The sequence below is a fragment of the Pseudophryne corroboree genome, chromosome 4, assembly GCF_028390025.1.
Source record: "Pseudophryne corroboree isolate aPseCor3 chromosome 4, aPseCor3.hap2, whole genome shotgun sequence".
Lineage (NCBI taxonomy): Eukaryota > Metazoa > Chordata > Amphibia > Anura > Myobatrachidae > Pseudophryne > Pseudophryne corroboree.
Window position 1 is genome coordinate 808362147 of NC_086447.1, and position 19229 is coordinate 808381375.

Genomic DNA, 19229 nt, shown 5'->3' on the forward strand with positions numbered 1-19229 from the left:
TCCAGTGGTACTGCGGTATAAATCCAGTGTTACTGCCATATAATTCCAGTGATACTGCCGTATAATTTCAGTGGTACTTGCGTATAAATCCAGTGATACTGCCGTATAATTCCTGTGATACTGACGTATAATTCCAGTGATAATGGTGTATAAATCCAGTCCAGTGGTACTGCCATATAAGTCCAGTGGTACTGCCGTATAATTCCAGTGATAATGCCGTATAATTCCAGTGATACTGCCGTATAAATCCAGTCCAGTGGTAGTGCTGTATAATATCAGTTATAAGATGTATAATTCCAGTGGTCCTGCCGTATAAATCCATTGGTACTGCTGTATAATTCCAGTAATACTGCAGTATAAATTCAGTGGTACTGCCATATAATTTCAGTGATATGGCCATATATGTCCAGTGGTACTGCCATATATGACCAGTAGTACTGTCGTATAAGTCCATTGATACTTCCATATATGTCCAGTGGTACTGACATATAATTCCAGTGATACTGCTGTATATGTCCACTGGTACTGCAATATAAATCCATTGATACTGCCGTATATGTCAAGTGGTACTGCCATTTATGTCCAGTGGTACTGCCATATAATTCCAGTGATACTACTGTATAAATCCAGTGGTACTGCCGTATATATTCAGTGATACTGCCGTACAATTCCAGTGATACTGCCATATAAATGCAGTCCAGTGGTACTGCCGTATGTGTCCAGTGGTACTGCCGTATAAGTCCAGTGGTACTGCTGTATAAGTACAGTGGTACTGCCATATAATTCCAGTGATACAGCTGTATAATTACAATGATACTGCGATATAAATCCAGTTCAGTGGTACTTCCTTATAAATCCAGTGGTCATGCTGTATAATTCCAGTGATACTGCCGTATAATTCCAGTGGTTCTGCCGCACAAGTCCAGTGGTACTGACATATAATTCCAGTGATACTGTCATATAATTCCAGTGACACTGACATATAAATCTAGTCCAGTGGTTCTGCCATATAAATTAAGTGATACTGCCATATAATACCAGTGATACTGCCGTATAATTCCAGTAGTACTGGCGTATAAATCCAGTGGTACTGTCGTATAATTCCAGTGATACTGCCGTATAATTCCAGTGATACTGCCGTATATTTCCAGTGATACTGCAATATAATTCCAGTGGTACTGGCATATTAATTCCAGTGGTACTGCCATATAATGCCAGTGATACTGCCATATAAATCCAGTCCAGTGGTACTGCTGTATAGTTCTAGTGATACTGGCATATAATTTCAGTGGTACCGCCGTATAAATCCAGTGGTATTGCCATATAATTCCAGTGATACTGCCATATATTTCCAGTGATACTGCCGTATAATTCCAGTGGTACTGGCATATCCAGTGGTACTGCTGTATAATCCCAGTGATACTGCTGTATAAATCCTGTCGAGTGAAACTGCCATATAAATCCAGTAATACTGCCGTATTATTCCAGTGATACTGCTGTATAATTCTAGTAGTACTAAAGTATAAATCAAGTGGTACTGTCGTATAATTCCAGTGATACTGCCGTATAATTCCAGTGATACTGGCGTATAAATCCAGTCCAGTGGTACTGCCGTATAATTCCAGTGGTACTGTCGTATAAATCTAGTCCAGTGGTACTGCCATATAATTCCAGTGATACTGCCATATAAATACAGTGGTACTGCTGTGTAAATCCAGTGGCACTGCTGTATAATTCCAGTGATACTGATGTATAATTCCAGTGATACTACCATACCAATACAGTCCAGTGGTACTGCCGTATAATTCCATTGGTACTGCCGTATAATTCCTTGTGATACTGCTGTATAATTCCAGTAATAGTGCCGTATAAATACAGTCCAGTTGTACTGCCATATAAGTCCAGTGGTACTGCCATATAATTCCTGTGGTACTGCTGTATAATTCCAGTGGTACTGCCATATAAATCTAGTGGTATTGCCGTATAATTCCAATGTTAGTGACGTATAATTCCAGTGATACTGTCGTATAAATCCAGTCCAGCAGTACTGCCGTATAAGTCCAGTGGTACTGCCAAATAATTCCAGTGATACTGCCAAATAATTCCAGTGGTACTGGCTTACAAATCAATGTGATCCTGCCATATAAATCCAGTCCAGTGTTACTGCCGTATAAATCCAGTAGTACTGCCGTATAATTCCAGTGATACTGCCGTATAATTCCAATGGTAGTGGCAGGAAAAAGAGGAAATTTGAATGCCCTTGCACAAATTGCCTTTATTTTACCTAAGTTGCCACCCCTCTAGTGTGTACTCTGAAAGAGTGTTTAGTGCAGCTTGCAACCTTGTCAGCGATTGTCATAGGAGGTTACTTCCACAATGTGGAGAAGATGATGTTCATCAAAATGAATTATAAATTCCTTCAGGAAGACCTTTACCAGCAATTGCCTCCAGATAAAACATAGGGACCTGTGATGGTGGATTCCAGTGGGGATGAATTAATACTCTGTGAGGAGGAGGATGTACACAGTGAAAGGGGTGAGGAATTGGAGGATGAGGTCAAAATCTTGCCTCTGTAGAGCCAGTTTGTGCAAGAAGAGATTGATTGCTTCTTTTTTGGTGGGGGCCCAAACAAACCAGTCATTTCAACCACAGTCATGTGGCAGACCCTGTCGCTGAAATCATTGGTTTGTTAAAGTGTGCATGTCCTGTTTATACAACATAAGGGCCCAAGGACAATTCCGTCTTGCATCTTTTTTTCTTCTTTGCATCATGTGCTTTTGGGGACTAGTTTTGTAAAGTGCCATCTTCTCTGACAGTGCCGTACAGGGGTACTACCTAGTGATGAGCACCGGAAATTTTTCGGGTACTACCTACTGATGAGGTACTACCTAGTGATGAGCACCGGAAATTTTTCGGGGTACTACCTAGTGATGAGGGGTACTACCTAGTGATGAGCACCGGAAATTTTTCGGGTTCTGTGTTTTGGTTTTGGGTTCGGTTCCGCGGCCGTGTTTTGGGTTCGAACGCGTTTTGGCAAAACCTCACCGAATTTTTTTTGTCGGATTCGGGTGTGTTTTGGATTCGGGTGTTTTTTTTCAAAAAACCCTAAAAAACAGCTTAAATCATAGAATTTGGGGGTCATTTTGATCCCAAAGTATTATTAACCTCAATAACCATAATTTCCACTCATTTTCAGTCTATTCTGAACACCTCACACCTCACAATATTATTTTTAGTCCTAAAATTTGCACCGAGGTCGCTGGATGGCTAAGCTAAGCGACCCAAGTGGCCGACACAAACACCTGGCCCATCTAGGAGTGGCACTGCAGTGTCACGCAGGATGGCCCTTCCAAAAAACACTCCCCAAACAGCAGCACATGACGCAAAGAAGAAAAAAAAGAGGCGCAATGAGGTAGCTGTGTGACTAAGATAAGCGACCCTAGTGGCCGACACAAACACCTGGCCCATCTAGGAGTGGCACTGCAGTGTCATGCAGGATGGCCCTTCCAAAAAACACCCCCCAAACAGCACATGACGCAAAGAAAAAAAGAGGCGCAATGAGGTAGCTGTGTGAGTAAGCTAAGCGACCCTTGTAGCCGACACAAACACCTGGCCCATCTAGGAGCGGCACTGCAGTGTCACGCAGGATGGCCCTTCCAAAAAACCCTCCCCAAACAGCACATGACGCAAAGAAAAAAAGAGGCGCAATGAGGTAGCTGTGTGAGTAAGCTAAGCGACCCTAGTGGCCGACACAAACACCTGGCCCATCTAGGAGTGGCACTGCAGTGTCACGCAGGATGGCCCTTCCAAAAAACACTCCCCAAACAGCACATGACGCAAAGAAAAAAAGAGGCGCAATGAGGTAGCTGTGTGAGTAAGCTAAGCGACCCTAGTGGCCGACACAAACACCTGGCCCATCTAGGAGTGGCACTGCAGTGTCACGCAGGATGGCCCTTCCAAAAATCACCCCCCAAACAGCACATGACGCAAAGAAAAATGAAAGAAAAAAGAGGTGCAAGATGGAATTGTCCTTGGGCACTCCCACCCACCCTTATGTTGTATAAACAGGACATGCACACTTTAACCAACCCATCATTTCAGTGACAGGGTCTGCCACACGACTGTGACTGAAATGACGGGTTGGTTTGGACCCCCACCAAAAAAGAAGCAATTAATCTCTCCTTGCACAAACTGGCTCTACAGAGGCAAGATGTCCACCTCATCATCATCCTCCGATATATCACCGTGTACATCCCCCTCCTCACAGATTATCAATTCGTCCCCACTGGAATCCACCATCTCAGCTCCCTGTGTACTTTGTGGAGGCAATTACTGCTGGTCAATGTCTCCACGGAGGAATTGATTATAATTCATTTTAATGAACATAATCTTCTCCACATTTTCTGGATGTAACCTCGTACGCCGATTGCTGACAAGGTGAGCGGCGGCACTAAACACTCTTTCGGAGTACACACTTGTAGGAGGGCAACTTAGGTAGAATAAAGCCAGTTTGTGCAAGGGCCTCCAAATTGCCTCTTTTTCCTGCCAGTATAAGTACGGACTGTCTGACGTGCCTACTTGGATGCGGTCACTCATATAATCCTCCACCATTCTTTCAATGGGGAGAGAATCATATGCAGTGACAGTAGATGACATGTCCGTAATCGTTGTCAGGTCCTTCAGTCCGGACCAGATGTCAGCATCAGCAGTCGCTCCAGACTGCCCTGCATCACCGCCAGCGGTTGGGCTCGGAATTCTGAGCCTTTTCCTCACACCCCCAGTTGCGGGAGAATGTGAAGGAGGAGATGTTGACAGGTCGCGTTCCGCTTGACTTGACAATTTTCTCACCAGCAGTTCTTTGAACCCCAGCAGACTTGTGTCTGCCGGAAAGAGAGATCCAAGGTAGGTTTTAAATCTAGGATCGAGCACGGTGGCCAAAATGTAGTGCTCTGATTTCAACAGATTGACCACCCGTGAATCCTTGTTAAGCGAATTAAGGGCTCCATCCACAAGTCCCACATGCCTAGCGGAATCGCTCTGTGTTAGCTCCTCCTTCAATGTCTCCAGCTTCTTCTGCAAAAGCCTGATGAGGGGAATGACCTGACTCAGGCTGGCAGTGTCTGAACTGACTTCACGTGTGGCAAGTTCAAAAGGTTGCAGAACCTTGCACAACGTTGAAATCATTCTCCACTGCGCTTGAGACAGGTGCATTCCACCTCCTATATCGTGGTCAGTTGTATAGGCTTGAATGGCCTTTTGCTGCTCCTCCAACCTCTGAAGCATATAGAAGGTTGAATTCCACCTCGTTACCACTTCTTGCTTCAGATGATGGCAGGGCAGGTTCAGGCGTTTTTGGTGGTGCTCCAGTCTTCTGTACGTGGTGCCTGTACGCCGAAAGTGTCCCGCAATTCTTCTGGCCACCGACAGCATCTCTTGCACGCCCCTCTCGTTTTTTAAATAATTCTGCACCACCAAATTCAAGGTATGTGCAAAACATGGGACGTGCTGGAATTTGCCCATATTTAATGCACACACAATATTGCTGGCGTTGTCCGATGCCACAAATCCACAGGAGAGTCCAATTGGGGTAAGCCATTCTGCGATGATCTTCCTCAGTTGCCGTAAGAGGTTTTTAGCTGTGTGCGTATTCTGGAAAGCGGTGATACAAAGCGTAGCCTGCCTAGGAAAGAGTTGGCGTTTGCGAGATGCTGCTACTGGTGCCGCCGCTGCTGTTCTTGCGGCGGGAGTCCATACATCTACCCAGTGGGCTGTCACAGTCATATAGTCCTGAGCCTGCCCTGCTCCACTTGTCCACATGTCCGTGGTTAAGTGGACATTGGGTACAACTGCATTTTTTAGGACACTGGTAAGTCTTTTTCTGAGGTCTGTGTACATTTTCGGTATCGCCTGCCTAGAGAAATGGAACCTAGCTGGTATTTGGTACCGGGGACACAGTACCTCCAACAAGTCTCTAGTTGCCTCTGCAGTAATGATGGATACCGGAACCACGTTTCTCACAGGATGCCAAGGCCTCAGTTATCCGCTTTGCAGCAGGATGACTGCTGTGATATTTCATCTTCCTCGCAAAGGACTGTTGGACAGTCAATTGCTTGGTGGAAGTAGTAAAAGTGGTCTTACGAGTACGACTTCCCCTCTGGGATGACCATCGACTCCCAGCAGCAACAACAGCAGCGCCAGCAGCAGTAGGCGTTACACGCAAGGATGCATCGGAGGAATCCCAGGCAGGAGAGGACTCGTCAGAATTGCCAGTGACATGGCCTGCAGGACTATTGGCATTCCTGGGGAAGGAGGAAATTGACACTGAGGGAGTTGGTGGGGTGGTTTGCGTGAGCTTGGTTACAAGAGAAAGGGATTTACTGGTCAGTGGACTGCTTCCGCTGTCGCCCAAAGTTTTTGAACTTGTCACTGACTTATGATGAATGCGCTGCAGGTGACGTATAAGGGAGGATGTTCCGAGGTGGTTAACATCCTTACCCCTACTTATTACAGCTTGACAAAGGCAACACACGGCTTGACAAATGTTGTCCGCATTTCTGTTGAAATACTTCCACACCGAAGAGCTGATTTTTTTGGTATTTTCACCAGGCATGTCAATGGCCCTATTCCTCCCACGGACAACAGGTGTCTCCCCGGGTGCCTGACTTAAACAAACCACCTCACCATCAGAATCCTCCTGGTCAATTTCCTCCCCAGCGCCAGCAACACCCATATCCTCCTCATCCTGGTGTACTTCAACACTGACATCTTCAATCTGACTATCAGGAACTGGACTGCGGGTGCTCCTTCCAGCACTTGCAGGGGGCGTGCAAATGGTGGAAGGCGCATGCTCTTCACGTCCAGTGTTGGGAAGGTCAGGCATCGCAAACGACACAATTGGACTCTCCTTGTGGATTTGTGATTTCGAAGAACGCACAGTTCTTTGCTGTGCTTTTGCCAGCTTGAGTCTTTTCATTTTTCTAGCGAGAGGCTGAGTGCTTCCATCCTCATGTGAAGCTGAACCACTAGCCATGAACATAGGCCAGGGCCTCAGCCGTTCCTTGCCACTCCGTGTGGTAAATGGCATATTGGCAAGTTTACGCTTCTCCTCTGACAATTTTATTTTAGATTTTTGAGTCCTTTTTTTACTGATATTTGGTGTTTTGGATTTTACATGCTCTGTACTATGACATTGGGCATCGGCCTTGGCAGACGACGTTGCTGGCATTTCATCGTCTCGGCCATGACTAGTGGCAGCAGCTTCAGCACGAGGTGGAAGTCGATCTTGATCTTTCCCTATTTTTGGAACCTCAACATTTTTGTTCTCCATATTTGAATAGGCACAACTAAAAGGCACCTCAGGTAAACAATGGAGATGGATGGATACTAGTATACTTATGGATGGACGAGCGACTGCCGACACAGAGGTAGCTACAGCCGTGGACTACCGTACTGCGTCTGCTGCTAATATAGACTGGATGATAATGATATAAAAAATATATATATATATATCACTACTGCAGCCGGACAGGTATATATTATATAATGACGGACCTGCTGGACACTGTCAGCAGCACTGCAGACTCCTAAAGTAAGCTACTAGTAGTATCAAGAAGATAGAAGAAAAAAAAACACCACAGGTAGGTGGTATACAATTATGGATGGACGAGGGACTGCCGACACAGAGGTAGCTACAGCCGTGGACTACCGTACTGCGTCTGCTGCTAATATAGACTGGATGATAATGATATAAAATATATATATATATATATATATCACTACTGTAGCCGGACAGGTATATATTATATAATGATGGACCTGCTGGACACTGTCAGCACTGCAGACTCCTAAAGTAAGCTACTAGTAGTATCAAGAAGATAGAAAAAAAAAAACACCACAGGTAGGTGGTATACAATTATGGATGGACGAGCGACTGCCGACACAGAGGTAGCTACAGCCGTGGACTACCGTACTGCGTCTGCTGCTAATATAGACTGGATGATAATGATATAAAAAATATATATATATCACTACTGCAGCCGGACAGGTATATATTATATAATGACGGACCTGCTGGACACTGTTAGCACTGCAGACTCCTAAAGTAAGCTACTAGTATCAAGAAGATATAAAAAAACAAAACACCACAGGTAGGTGGTATACAATTATGGATGGACGAGCGACTGCCGACACAGAGGTAGCTACAGCCGTGGACTACCGTACTGCATCTGCTGCTAATATAGACTGGATGATAATGATATAAAAAATATATATATATATCACTACTGCAGCCGGACAGGTATATATTATATAATGACGGACCTGCTGGACACTGTCAGCAGCACTGCAGACTCCTAAAGTAAGCTACTAGTAGTATCAAGAAGATAGAGAAAAAAAAAAACACCACAGGTAGGTGGTATACAATTATGGATGGACGAGCGACTGCCGACACAGAGGTAGCTACAGCCGTGGACTACCGTACTGCGTCTGCTGCTAATATAGACTGGATGATAATGATATAAAAAATATATGTATATATCACTACTGCAGCCGGACAGGTATATATTATATAATGACGGACATGCTGGACACTGTCAGCAGCACTGCAGACTCCTAAAGTAAGCTACTAGTAGTATCAAGAAGATAGAAAAAAAAAAAACACCACAGGTAGGTGGTATACAATTATGGATGGACGAGCGACTGCCGACACAGAGGTAGCTACAGCCGTGGACTACCGTACTGCGTCTGCTGCTAATATAGACTGGATGATAATGATATAAAAAATATATATTTATCACTACTGCAGCCGGACAGGTATATATTATATAATTAATGACGGACCTGCTGGACACTGTCAGCAGAATGCGTTTATAGAATAAAAACACCACACGACGAGTGTTTAACTTTTTCAGGCAGACAATCACAATATACTGGTGGTCAGACAGTGGTCACTGGTCAGTCACACTGGCAGTGGCACTCTGGCAGCAAAAGTGTGCACTGTTAAATAATATGTACTCCTGCTACTGCTCCCCAGTCTCCCCCACAATTAAGCTGTGTGAGCACTGAGCACTCAGCACAGTCAGATATACATAGATGATGCAGCACACTGAGGCTGAGCACAGATATGGTATACTGTTACTGTGTCACTGTGTATCGTTTTTTTTCAGGCAGAGAATGGATTATATTAAATAATAATATAATAAAAAAACTGCACTGGTGGTCACTGGTCAGTCACTAGTAAACTCTGCACTCTCTGAGTACTCCTAAGCTCCAGTAAATCAAGTGTCTCACTCTCTCTCTTCTAATCTAAATGGAGAGGACACCAGCCACGTCCTCTCCCTATGAATCTCAATGCATGTGTGAAAATGGCGGCGACGCGCGGCTCCTTATATAGAATCCGAGTCTCGCGATAGAATCCGAGCCTCGCGAGAATCCGACAGCGGGATGATGACGTTCGGGCGCGCTCGGGTTAGCCGAGCAAGGCGGGAAGATCCGAGTCTGCCTCGGATCCGTGTAAAAAGGCTGAAGTTCGGGGGGGTTCGGATTCCGAGGAACCGAACCCGCTCATCACTAGTACTACCGTATAAGTCCAGGGGTACTGACATATAAGTTTAGTCCAGTCCAGTAGTGGTGTCTTGTGCTGCCATAAGTCCAGCGGTGGTGTCCTGTGCTGTATATTATTTACTCCAAATAAAAGGGTTATATAAACTACTTATATTGTTATCAAAATAATTTTTACAGGGTTTGCCCTGTGTGGTGTAGGGGTACACTCACCTGTGCTGCATATTATTATCATACAGTAGTTCCAAATAAAAGGGTTATTATGATCCAAATTTATTTTACTGTCTTTGCCATGTGTGTGTGTGGTTTAGGGGTACGCTCTCCTGTGCCACCAATATTGTGCATGTTTTACATCTGGGCAAATTCCAGCACATCCCATGTTCATACCTCCCAACTGTCCCGATTTTCGTGGGACAGTCCCGTTTTTTGGGGACTGTCCCGCTGTCCCACCCGCGGGCCACAGTGTCCCGCGGTGGGGAGGGGAAGTTGGGAGGCTCTGTCTCTCGCTGCCCTGCTTAGCAGAGCAGTGCAGAATAGACGCTGTGCGCATGCGCACAGCGTCTATTAACTAGAGGCAGAGGGAGAGGGGGCATGCCAGCGGCTCACAGAGTGCTGGGCATGCCCCCAAAGTGACAAAAACCAGGGGCGTGGCTCACGATTGCGGGCACTCCCACGAAGCCACACCCCCTTTCCAGGGGCCATCCCTCTTTTTCCTGACGGGTGGGGCTACGCCACGCCGATGTCCCTCCTTGACACCCACCAACTTTGGGAGGTATGCATGTTGTTTGTGCCGCACACTTGTGTCGCTTAGCTTAGTCATACAGCTAACTCATTGCACCTCTTTTTCTTCTTTGCATGATGTGATGTTTGGGGCCTAGTTTTTTTGTAAGTGCCATCCTGTCTGCAACTGCAGTGCCACTCCTAGATGGGCCAGGTGTTTGTGCCGCACAGTTGTATCGCTTAGCTTAGTCATACAGCTACCTTATTGCACCTCTTTTACTTCTTTGCATCATGTGCTGTTTGGAGCCTAGTTTTTAAATCTGCCATCCTGTCTGACACTGCAGTGCCACTCCTAGATGGGCCAGGTGTTTGTGCCGCACACTTATGTCGCTTATACAGCCACCTCGTGCAACCTTTTGGCCTAAAAACAATATTGTGAGGCGTGAGGTGTTCAGAATAGACTGGAAATGAGTGGAAATGATTGTTATTGAGGTTAATAATACCGTAGGATCAAAATTGCCCCCAAATTCTCTGATTTTAGCTTTAGTTTTTATGGTTTTTTTTAGAAATCATCTAGATCCAACACCAAAACCAAAACATGAAAGGGTGGTTTTGGCAAAACCAACCCAGATTCAAAACACGAGCATGGAACCAGAACCAAAACACAAAACACAAAAAGTGCCCACCGCACATCTCTGATTGCAAGGTGCAAGCTTACTAGCTATTACATTGTGGACATTGCAGAACAAACGTGCACCTTTTAATGTGCAAGAAGGTGCAAGTTTGTCCCTCATAAAAAACTTGGACCCTATTACATCCCACCAAAAACCTTATTCTGCCAGAAATCTTGAAATGTAGAGTGTTTTGGATCACATATGAATCAGCCATCAGCTGTCATCACTAGAAAATGTGCAGAGAGGTAGTATTATAAAGTGCAGTGGCTTACAGAGAGGGTGAGAGAGGGTGTGACAGAATGAGTCATGGTGTTAAAGTAGGGGTGGGCAACAAGCGGCCCGCGGGCCGGATGCGGCCCGCGAACCGATCCTTCCTGGCCCCGCTGTCCCACACAGTGTGCAATGACAAGCGGCCCGACTGGCTGAGCCGCTCGTCATTGTGCTACGTACCTCCCAGACGCGGCGCCGCAGAGGAAATCCCGGTCACGTCACTGCTGACCGGGATTTCCACTGTGACATCAGGCGCTGGGCGGCACGGGGGGCGGGGCCACGGCAGGAGCGGGCAGCAGCAGCGACTCTGTGCGGCACCACGGGCAGCAGGCAGCGGATCAGGCAGCAGGCAGCGGGGATCTGGCATCAGGCAGCGGATCTGCCACTGTGAAAAAGGTAAATGGATCTGTGCTTAACTTTAAAACCTGCTATATAGGTTCAGGGAAGGGGGGTTAGGAGGGGGGGGGACTGCTATATGGGGAGAGGGGAGAGGGGGAAGAGGGGTTGGGACTGCTATATGGGTTTAGGGGAGGGGGGGGTGTTTTCAGCACTGTTTAAAAAAAAAAATTATTACTGGATTACTGTGTTTTTTTAGACATCTTGGATTTTGCCTGTAAAAAAACTATGTATGTAATGTATATTGTGGTGTATGTTTGTGTAGTTTTATATCAATATATATCTATATATATCTATATATATATATCTATCTATATATATATATATATATATATATATATATACATCCACACTATGTTTTTATAGTTATATACGTAACTATGGGCCTAATTCAGACCTGATCGCTAGCAGGCGATTTTTGCACTGCTGCGATCAGGTAGTCGCTGCCTACAGGGGAGGGGGAAATCGCTGTGCAGGGGTGAGATCGCATCTGCAGAGAGCTGCACAAACAGAAGTTTGTGCAGTCTCTGCGCAGCCCAGGACTTACTCTTCTAGTGCGATGATCGGGGCCAGAGCTGAGTGCTGACGTCAGAAACTCTCCCTCCAAACGCCTGGTCCCTCCTGCGTTTTTCCGGACACTCAATTGCCACTCACAAACGTCCTCTTCCTCTCAGTCACCTTGCGATCGCCCGTGCGATCACTTTGTTCGTACCATCCCATCGCTGCCCGACGCTGCGGACCGGCGCACCTACACATTGCGGTGCATGCGCAGTTCAGACCTGATTTACAAGATATTTTGTGTGTGGCCCTCGACTATTCACTGGAAGTGTTAAGCGGCCCCCCAGCTGAAATAATTGCCCACCCCTGTGTTAAAGGATGGGATTGGGTAAGAGAGGGTGAGCAATCACAGGACAAGTTAATTTGATTGTACATAAAAGGTGCTGCATGTTCCAGCAGCATCTCCTCCACAAATATATATCTTTATTTTTGTAAAATCCATTTATATGAAGTTAATGAATACATTTAATTATTGTATAAATCCACGTGGTATTATGTGAGATGCAGTGTCATCACATCTGTGATAGTAAAAGGCTGCTGTGAACATGTGACTGTGCAAGAGTGGGGAAAATATCTTTTCATATCTGTTATTCTTGTTAAAGTCCAAGTGGCTACAGTGGTTAAGTGGTTATAGTGGGTACTGTTGTACAAGAGGCAGTATACTGTAAATCATAGCTAAATGCAGCTGTTGTTTATTGTTGTTGCAGTATTAGATCTGTAATAGCAAGTGGCTAAATTTGAGGGTGCTATGGCTGTGTGACCACTAGATGCGTCATCGCTTGGAGAGTGATAAAATGGAAGAAAAAGTACCTGCCAGGCTGTGTTTGAAAAATGACAGGAGCTGGTTGGCTGGTACTTTTTCTTTTCCGTTTTATCACTCTCCAAGATATGACGCATCTAGCCCTATGTGCAGCAACTCAATACCCCCCAAAAAACGTAAACAATAATTGATTTACATGTAACTTGTACTTATGGCCCCATATCAATTATATGTACAGCACCTTTTTTATTTATTTATTAACTGTTCCTTATAAAGCGCAGCAAATTCTGTTACACTTTACAATTGGAAACAACAGTAATAAAACAAAACTGGGTAATAACAGACCGTCATAGAGGTAGGAAGATACTGCTGGCAAGTTTATAATCTATAGACCTTGAGACAGTACTGCTTTATTACACAATTCCTATTATGGCATCCTGTGCCTCTGGGTCTGGCATGCAAGAGCAAGTTATTAACATTTTACAACTATTAGCCATATTTAGGTTTGTTAGCAAACCATAAACACACACTAATGGGTAAAACCATGCTGCAATGTAGGTGTGACAGGTGTAACATGTGCAGAGAGATTTAGAGTCGACTGGGTTATATATTGTTTCTGTGCATGGTAAATACTGGCTGCTTAATTTTTACACTGCAATTTAGATTTCCGTTGGAACACACCCCACCCAAATATATAACTCTCTCTGCACATGTTACGTCTGCCCCACCTGCAGTGCAACATTGTTTTGCCTAGATGCTTGCTTTTTCTTGGTTTGCTAACAAACCGGAATAAGATCCAGTATATGTTTTTCATGTGCTTTTCAGTGACGTTCACATGTACAAAAGTTCTGAACACAGCATTAATATGAATGGTCCATGAAGAAATTGTCATGATGGCACATAATAGGCGGAATTCACATAAATAATAACCTTATTTATGTTGATGTAAATAAAAGTGCAGCAGCTGCAAACAGAAACAGTGTTAGCAAAAGAACAATTTCGACATATATGGTTCCGTTGTTTACTCTTTCACTGTGGTACTTTTCAAGAATTAACACAGAACTCATCACTTGACGGTTAATTTGCATGTCGATAGGCAGCCAGTGTAGCAGCTTTCAGATTAGAGACATTCTGCTGCACACTAAAAGGCTCAAAGAACAGAAAGTGAATTTCAATCTTGCCCTTTTTTTCCAGTCAGTGCATTCCCAGCCCATGTCTATTGATGAGTGCTTGGAACAATACCAAAATGCAGTGCAAGATCAATCTTGCTGTTTACTTCACTGAGCTGAAGGAACAAAGAGCAGGAGAAAAGACTTAAATCCAGCCATACTGAAAGAGTGTCTGTGAAAGATGGAGAGAAGAAGAAAAAAAAACTCCGTCCTGATGGGCAGTTGCACAGCATAAGCTCATTTGGAAAATAGGCAGCTCCAGCTGAGATAAAACCAATGATGATTTGTACTGTATCTTTAGGAGATAAAAGCACTTCTATCAAAGGCCATTGCAAGTGAACTTCAAACACAGCAGTAAAATCCTATGTTTCCTACCAGAGAGAGAGAACAAAAATTCCCATAATTGCTAAGGAGTGTTAAATATCTGATTGTGAGTGTCCTCTCTTTATCCTCCCATGGCGAGATAATTTATCTAGGCCGCTGTGGAGCATAGTAAGTTCACCTAATAAAATGTTCCGTTAGATACTCTAGTGTCAAATGTAGCATGACTGTGCTTCTCAATTGTAAATACTGATTATTGTAGTCCCGTGCCTAAGTTATTATCATTTAAATCTTCTAAGATAACTATTGCAAATACTCATGTGCTTAAGCCCCACTGGATGAATGAGCAGGGAGCCGTGAGTATACAGAGAGTGTTTAAGTGTAAATGTCTCAGGCATTATGAAATCACAATGAAGCATTTAAAGCTACGATAACCCTCCAGCTGGTTTAATACTGTATTCTTTTTCTTTTTTTAATTCTATTTGTATATTTTGGATGAGTTAGATTGTTTTATAGGAATAAACAACAATTGTCATAAAAGGACATATAATGAGGTTAATAAGAATAGGAAGGTTGAAGATTGCACTATAATTTAATAAAATTATATAGAATAACGAAAAAGATGTCAGTCTGTTCTCCCTCTATAATAAAGGGGGTCATTCCGAGTTGATCGCTCGCTAGCAGTTTTTAGCAGCCATGCAAACGCATTGCCGCCGCCCACTGGGGAGTGTATTTTAGCTTTGCAGAAGTGCGAACGCTTGTGCAGCAGAGCCCCTGCAAAATCTTTTTGTGCACAACAAGACCAGCTCTGTAGTTACTCTTCGTGTGCGTTGATTCTAACGACGGAGGGACGGCTTTTGACGTCACACACCCGCCCAGCGTTCGCCCAGCCACGCCTGCGTTTTCCCCGACACGCCTGCATTTTTCTAAGCACTCCCTAAAAATGGTCGGTTGACACCCAGAAATGCCCACTTCATGTCAATCAATCTTCTTGCGTTGTGCCGTGTGACTGAAAGCTTTGCTAGAACCTGTGCAAAACCTCAAAGGACTTTGTAACAGTACGCCAGGCGTGTGCATTGCGGTGCATACGCATGTGGAGATTAGCCGTTTTTTCCACTGATCGCTGTTCTGCGAACAACGGCAGCTAGCGATCAACTCGGAATGACCCCCAAAGGCCTTTATTTATCTATGTAATGCCTTTTTAGTTATATGAGCATAGGTGACACCCATCTAAATGACGGTATCACACAGCAAACATATGTGGCAGGATGTAAAGCATAGTTGCCTACCGTCCCGCATTCTGCAGGAGACTCCCTGAAATAGTAGCAATCTCCCTCACTCCCTGAATAGTCCATCAATCTCCCTTATTGAACCTTACCCCCATTATGTAGCTGTTACATTCTTGGGGAAAAAATAAATCAGGGATACATATATTCAAATGGTATCATCAGTGCCATTCCTCTGTATTATTATTATTATTATTATCCTTTATTTATATGGCGCCACAAGGGTTCCGCAGCGCCCAATAACAGAGTACATAAACAAATAATCAAACAGGAAAACAGCAACTTACAGTTGACGACAATATAGGACAAGTACAGGGTAAATAAACATAGCTACATCAGCAGATGACACTGGAATAAGTATCAGGTGGCAGAAGACTGCTGGATTTGGTGCAGCTGAAGATTATTAAAGTAAGAAAAGGGTAAGCAGTAACTAAGCACATGAGGGAAGAGGGCCCTGCTCGTGAGAGCTTACATTGGTTATAAGGCACAGTGATCCCTATGGTTAAATGCATTTTAAATAAGGTTTCTCGTGGCCACTTACAGTATATGGAACCTTTTGTAAAACACAATACACAAACAAATCCTACAAAATATCAGTGTATTTTCTTCAAGTAGATCTTACTAACTTTGGGGCTCATTTACATTTGGATGTAAGTCATTTTCATGACACGCCTCTCAGATGTAGCAGGACACGTCTGCGCTGATAGGTGTTAGTTTCACAATCGCCCTGAAATGCTTTTTCAAAAGTAGGCAAGTATGATGTAAAGGTGTCCGAGTTTGCCAGAGGTGCGGGATGCCAGTTGAACAATGGTTTTGCCTTATAAGTGACTGTCGCTTTAAAAAACATTCTTAGTTTAGCTGGCAACTCGCACCTCCGGCAAAATCAGATGCCATTACATCCCGCCAATGGTCTGTGATTGGATCTGCTCTGGACCTGGTAGCAGTGCAGTGTATGAGGGAGTATTTGAGTTAATGTGCTTTCAGGTTTAAGTTCATATGGCTTTGAGTCCTACTGTATACGTTCCTGGGTGTTCCATACATGCAGAGCTGGATTAAGGCTTTGGGGGGCCTGGGGTACTTACGACAGGGGGGCCCTAAAATGTAATATTAAAATCGTAATCACTACAGAGTATAATATAAATATACACACACATATATATGTGTGTGTGTGTGTGTGTGTATATATATATACATACACATAGAGTGACACACGCACATATACATATATATATATATACACATATATACGTACATAGATATATATTGATAAAGCTAAATATTTATCTTATTTAAAACCCTTTATGAGGTCTAAGAACACTGTACGCTATTGACGTATGGAGTACCGTAAGGGTACGCACGTTGCGTAGCAATCACTTAGCCGAGGTCAAGACGCTCAAGCGTCACGTTCGCTCACGGCCAAGAGGTCACAGGCAGGCACACTATTGGCTGCCGACTAACGTAATGATTTGCTATAGCGATGCGAACGCTCGAGACCACGAGGAGATCACCAGCGGCGCAGACGCTCACAATGTTAAACCTTTGTAACTATACCATAAAACAGTGTATTATGCAGTAAACCTTGGTGCAGAGATTAAGTGTAGATGCAACACCGTGTAACCTTATTAACTTAAAAGCTGTTCGAGCGTCACCGACACTCTGAGAATACTTAACACTATAAGAAATACACAAATACCGTGCTTAGGGTCTAACGCCTAATATGAATGTTATACTTGAAAAAGAATTATACAATTACAAGTCACACACTACAATATAACATAGACTAACTAACCAGATAACTACACAGTAAATACAATACAATACAATTACGTTTTAAGGGAAAATGAAAGAAAAAGGAGAAGAGAGAGAGAGAGATATGGCCCATAATAACAAGAAAGACAATATGATTGCTGAGAAAACTTACGCACAAGGGGAACGATCGCATGCGCCTCTGGACATCCAGCTCCCGATTTTCAGCAATGAGAACCGTTGAAGAGTGAGCTGGATGTGATCAGCTTGTCTATTTATGCCCCACACACAATACAATTCAATGGTCCCTACAATCTCATTGTTCATTGGACACAGGAATTCCTCCTCACATTATAACAAAAGGTCATAGGTTGATTCATACAGGTGGGCTGTGACGATTTCCAACTGCTCAGGTGGGTGGAAAACTGGGTTTCCCGCCGCATGAATAAGTACCGTATATACTCGAGTATAAGTCGACCCGAATATAAGCCGAGATACCTAATTTTACCACAAAAAAATGGGAAAAATGACTGACTCGAGTATAAGCCTAGGGTGGGAAATGTACGGTGCCAGGGGTGTTCATGCTCAGGGTGTCATGCTCGTTGCCAGGGGTTTCATGCGGTAGGTGTTATGCTTGTTGCCAGGGGGTAATGCTTGTTGCTAGGGTTGTGCCCCCAGTGCTACATATACCCCCAGTAACAGATATCCCCCCACAGTGCCAGATAAAAACATGCTGCCGTTGCTTTGCCCCCAGTAGTTATGCCCCTTCTTTGCCCCCAGTAGTTGTGCCCCTCTTTCTTTGCCCCCAGTAGTTGTGCCCCCTTTCATTGCCCCCAGTAGTTGTGCCCCCTTTCATTGCCCCCAGTAGTTGTGCCTCCTTCTTTCTTTGCCCCCTGTTGCAGTGCCCCCTTCTTTCTTTGCCCCCTGTTGCAGTGCCCCCTTCTTTCTTTGCCCCCTGTTGCAGTGCCCCCTTCTTTCTTTGCCCCCTGTTGCAGTGCCCCCGTCGCCGCTTACAAACACACAAACACACACAAAAACAATACTTACCACTGCCCCGCTCCTGCTTCCCGACCGCTTCTTCTGCTGCTGCGCTGCTCCGCTCCGTCCGTCCGCTCGCTCCATCCGGCCGCACGCTCCGTCCGGCCGCCGCTCTGTGCGGCCGCCCGCTCCCCGGCACCCGATCATCTCTATGGGAGAGACGTCATGACGTCTCTCCCATAGCAACGCGCACAGACACTAGAGGTCAATAATGACCTCTAGTGTCCGTCCTGGAGCCGGCTGCAGCGGACGCCCACACAGCCCACGGCGTCTGCTGCAGCCATTGACTCGAGTATAAGCCGAGGGGGGCTTTTTCAGCACAGAAAAATGTGCTGAAAAAGTCGGCTTATACTCGAGTATATACGGTAAGTGCAAATAATAGTAAATGGACATAAACTTCTTATGTCCATAACTATTCGCACGAGCGATTAATCCGCTTCAAACCAACACCGGAATATTGCTAATTAAATACTCTTCCGATGGATACTAAACACCACTGTATTACTCCTGTCTGACCCTTCGTATCAAACAAAGAGGGATCTCTCTGTCCATGAACATGCTACATTAACCAAACTTTCAGAATCTATCAAAGGGACCATGATCTACAAAATACATTATATAGGGGAAATATGTAACGAAAGAGTCGCCCGCTAGACGCATACAATCTCTACCGTAAATGCGCATACCGTGCGCCTGCGGGTGCCCGCAACAGCGAGTATGCGCACGCACGGGA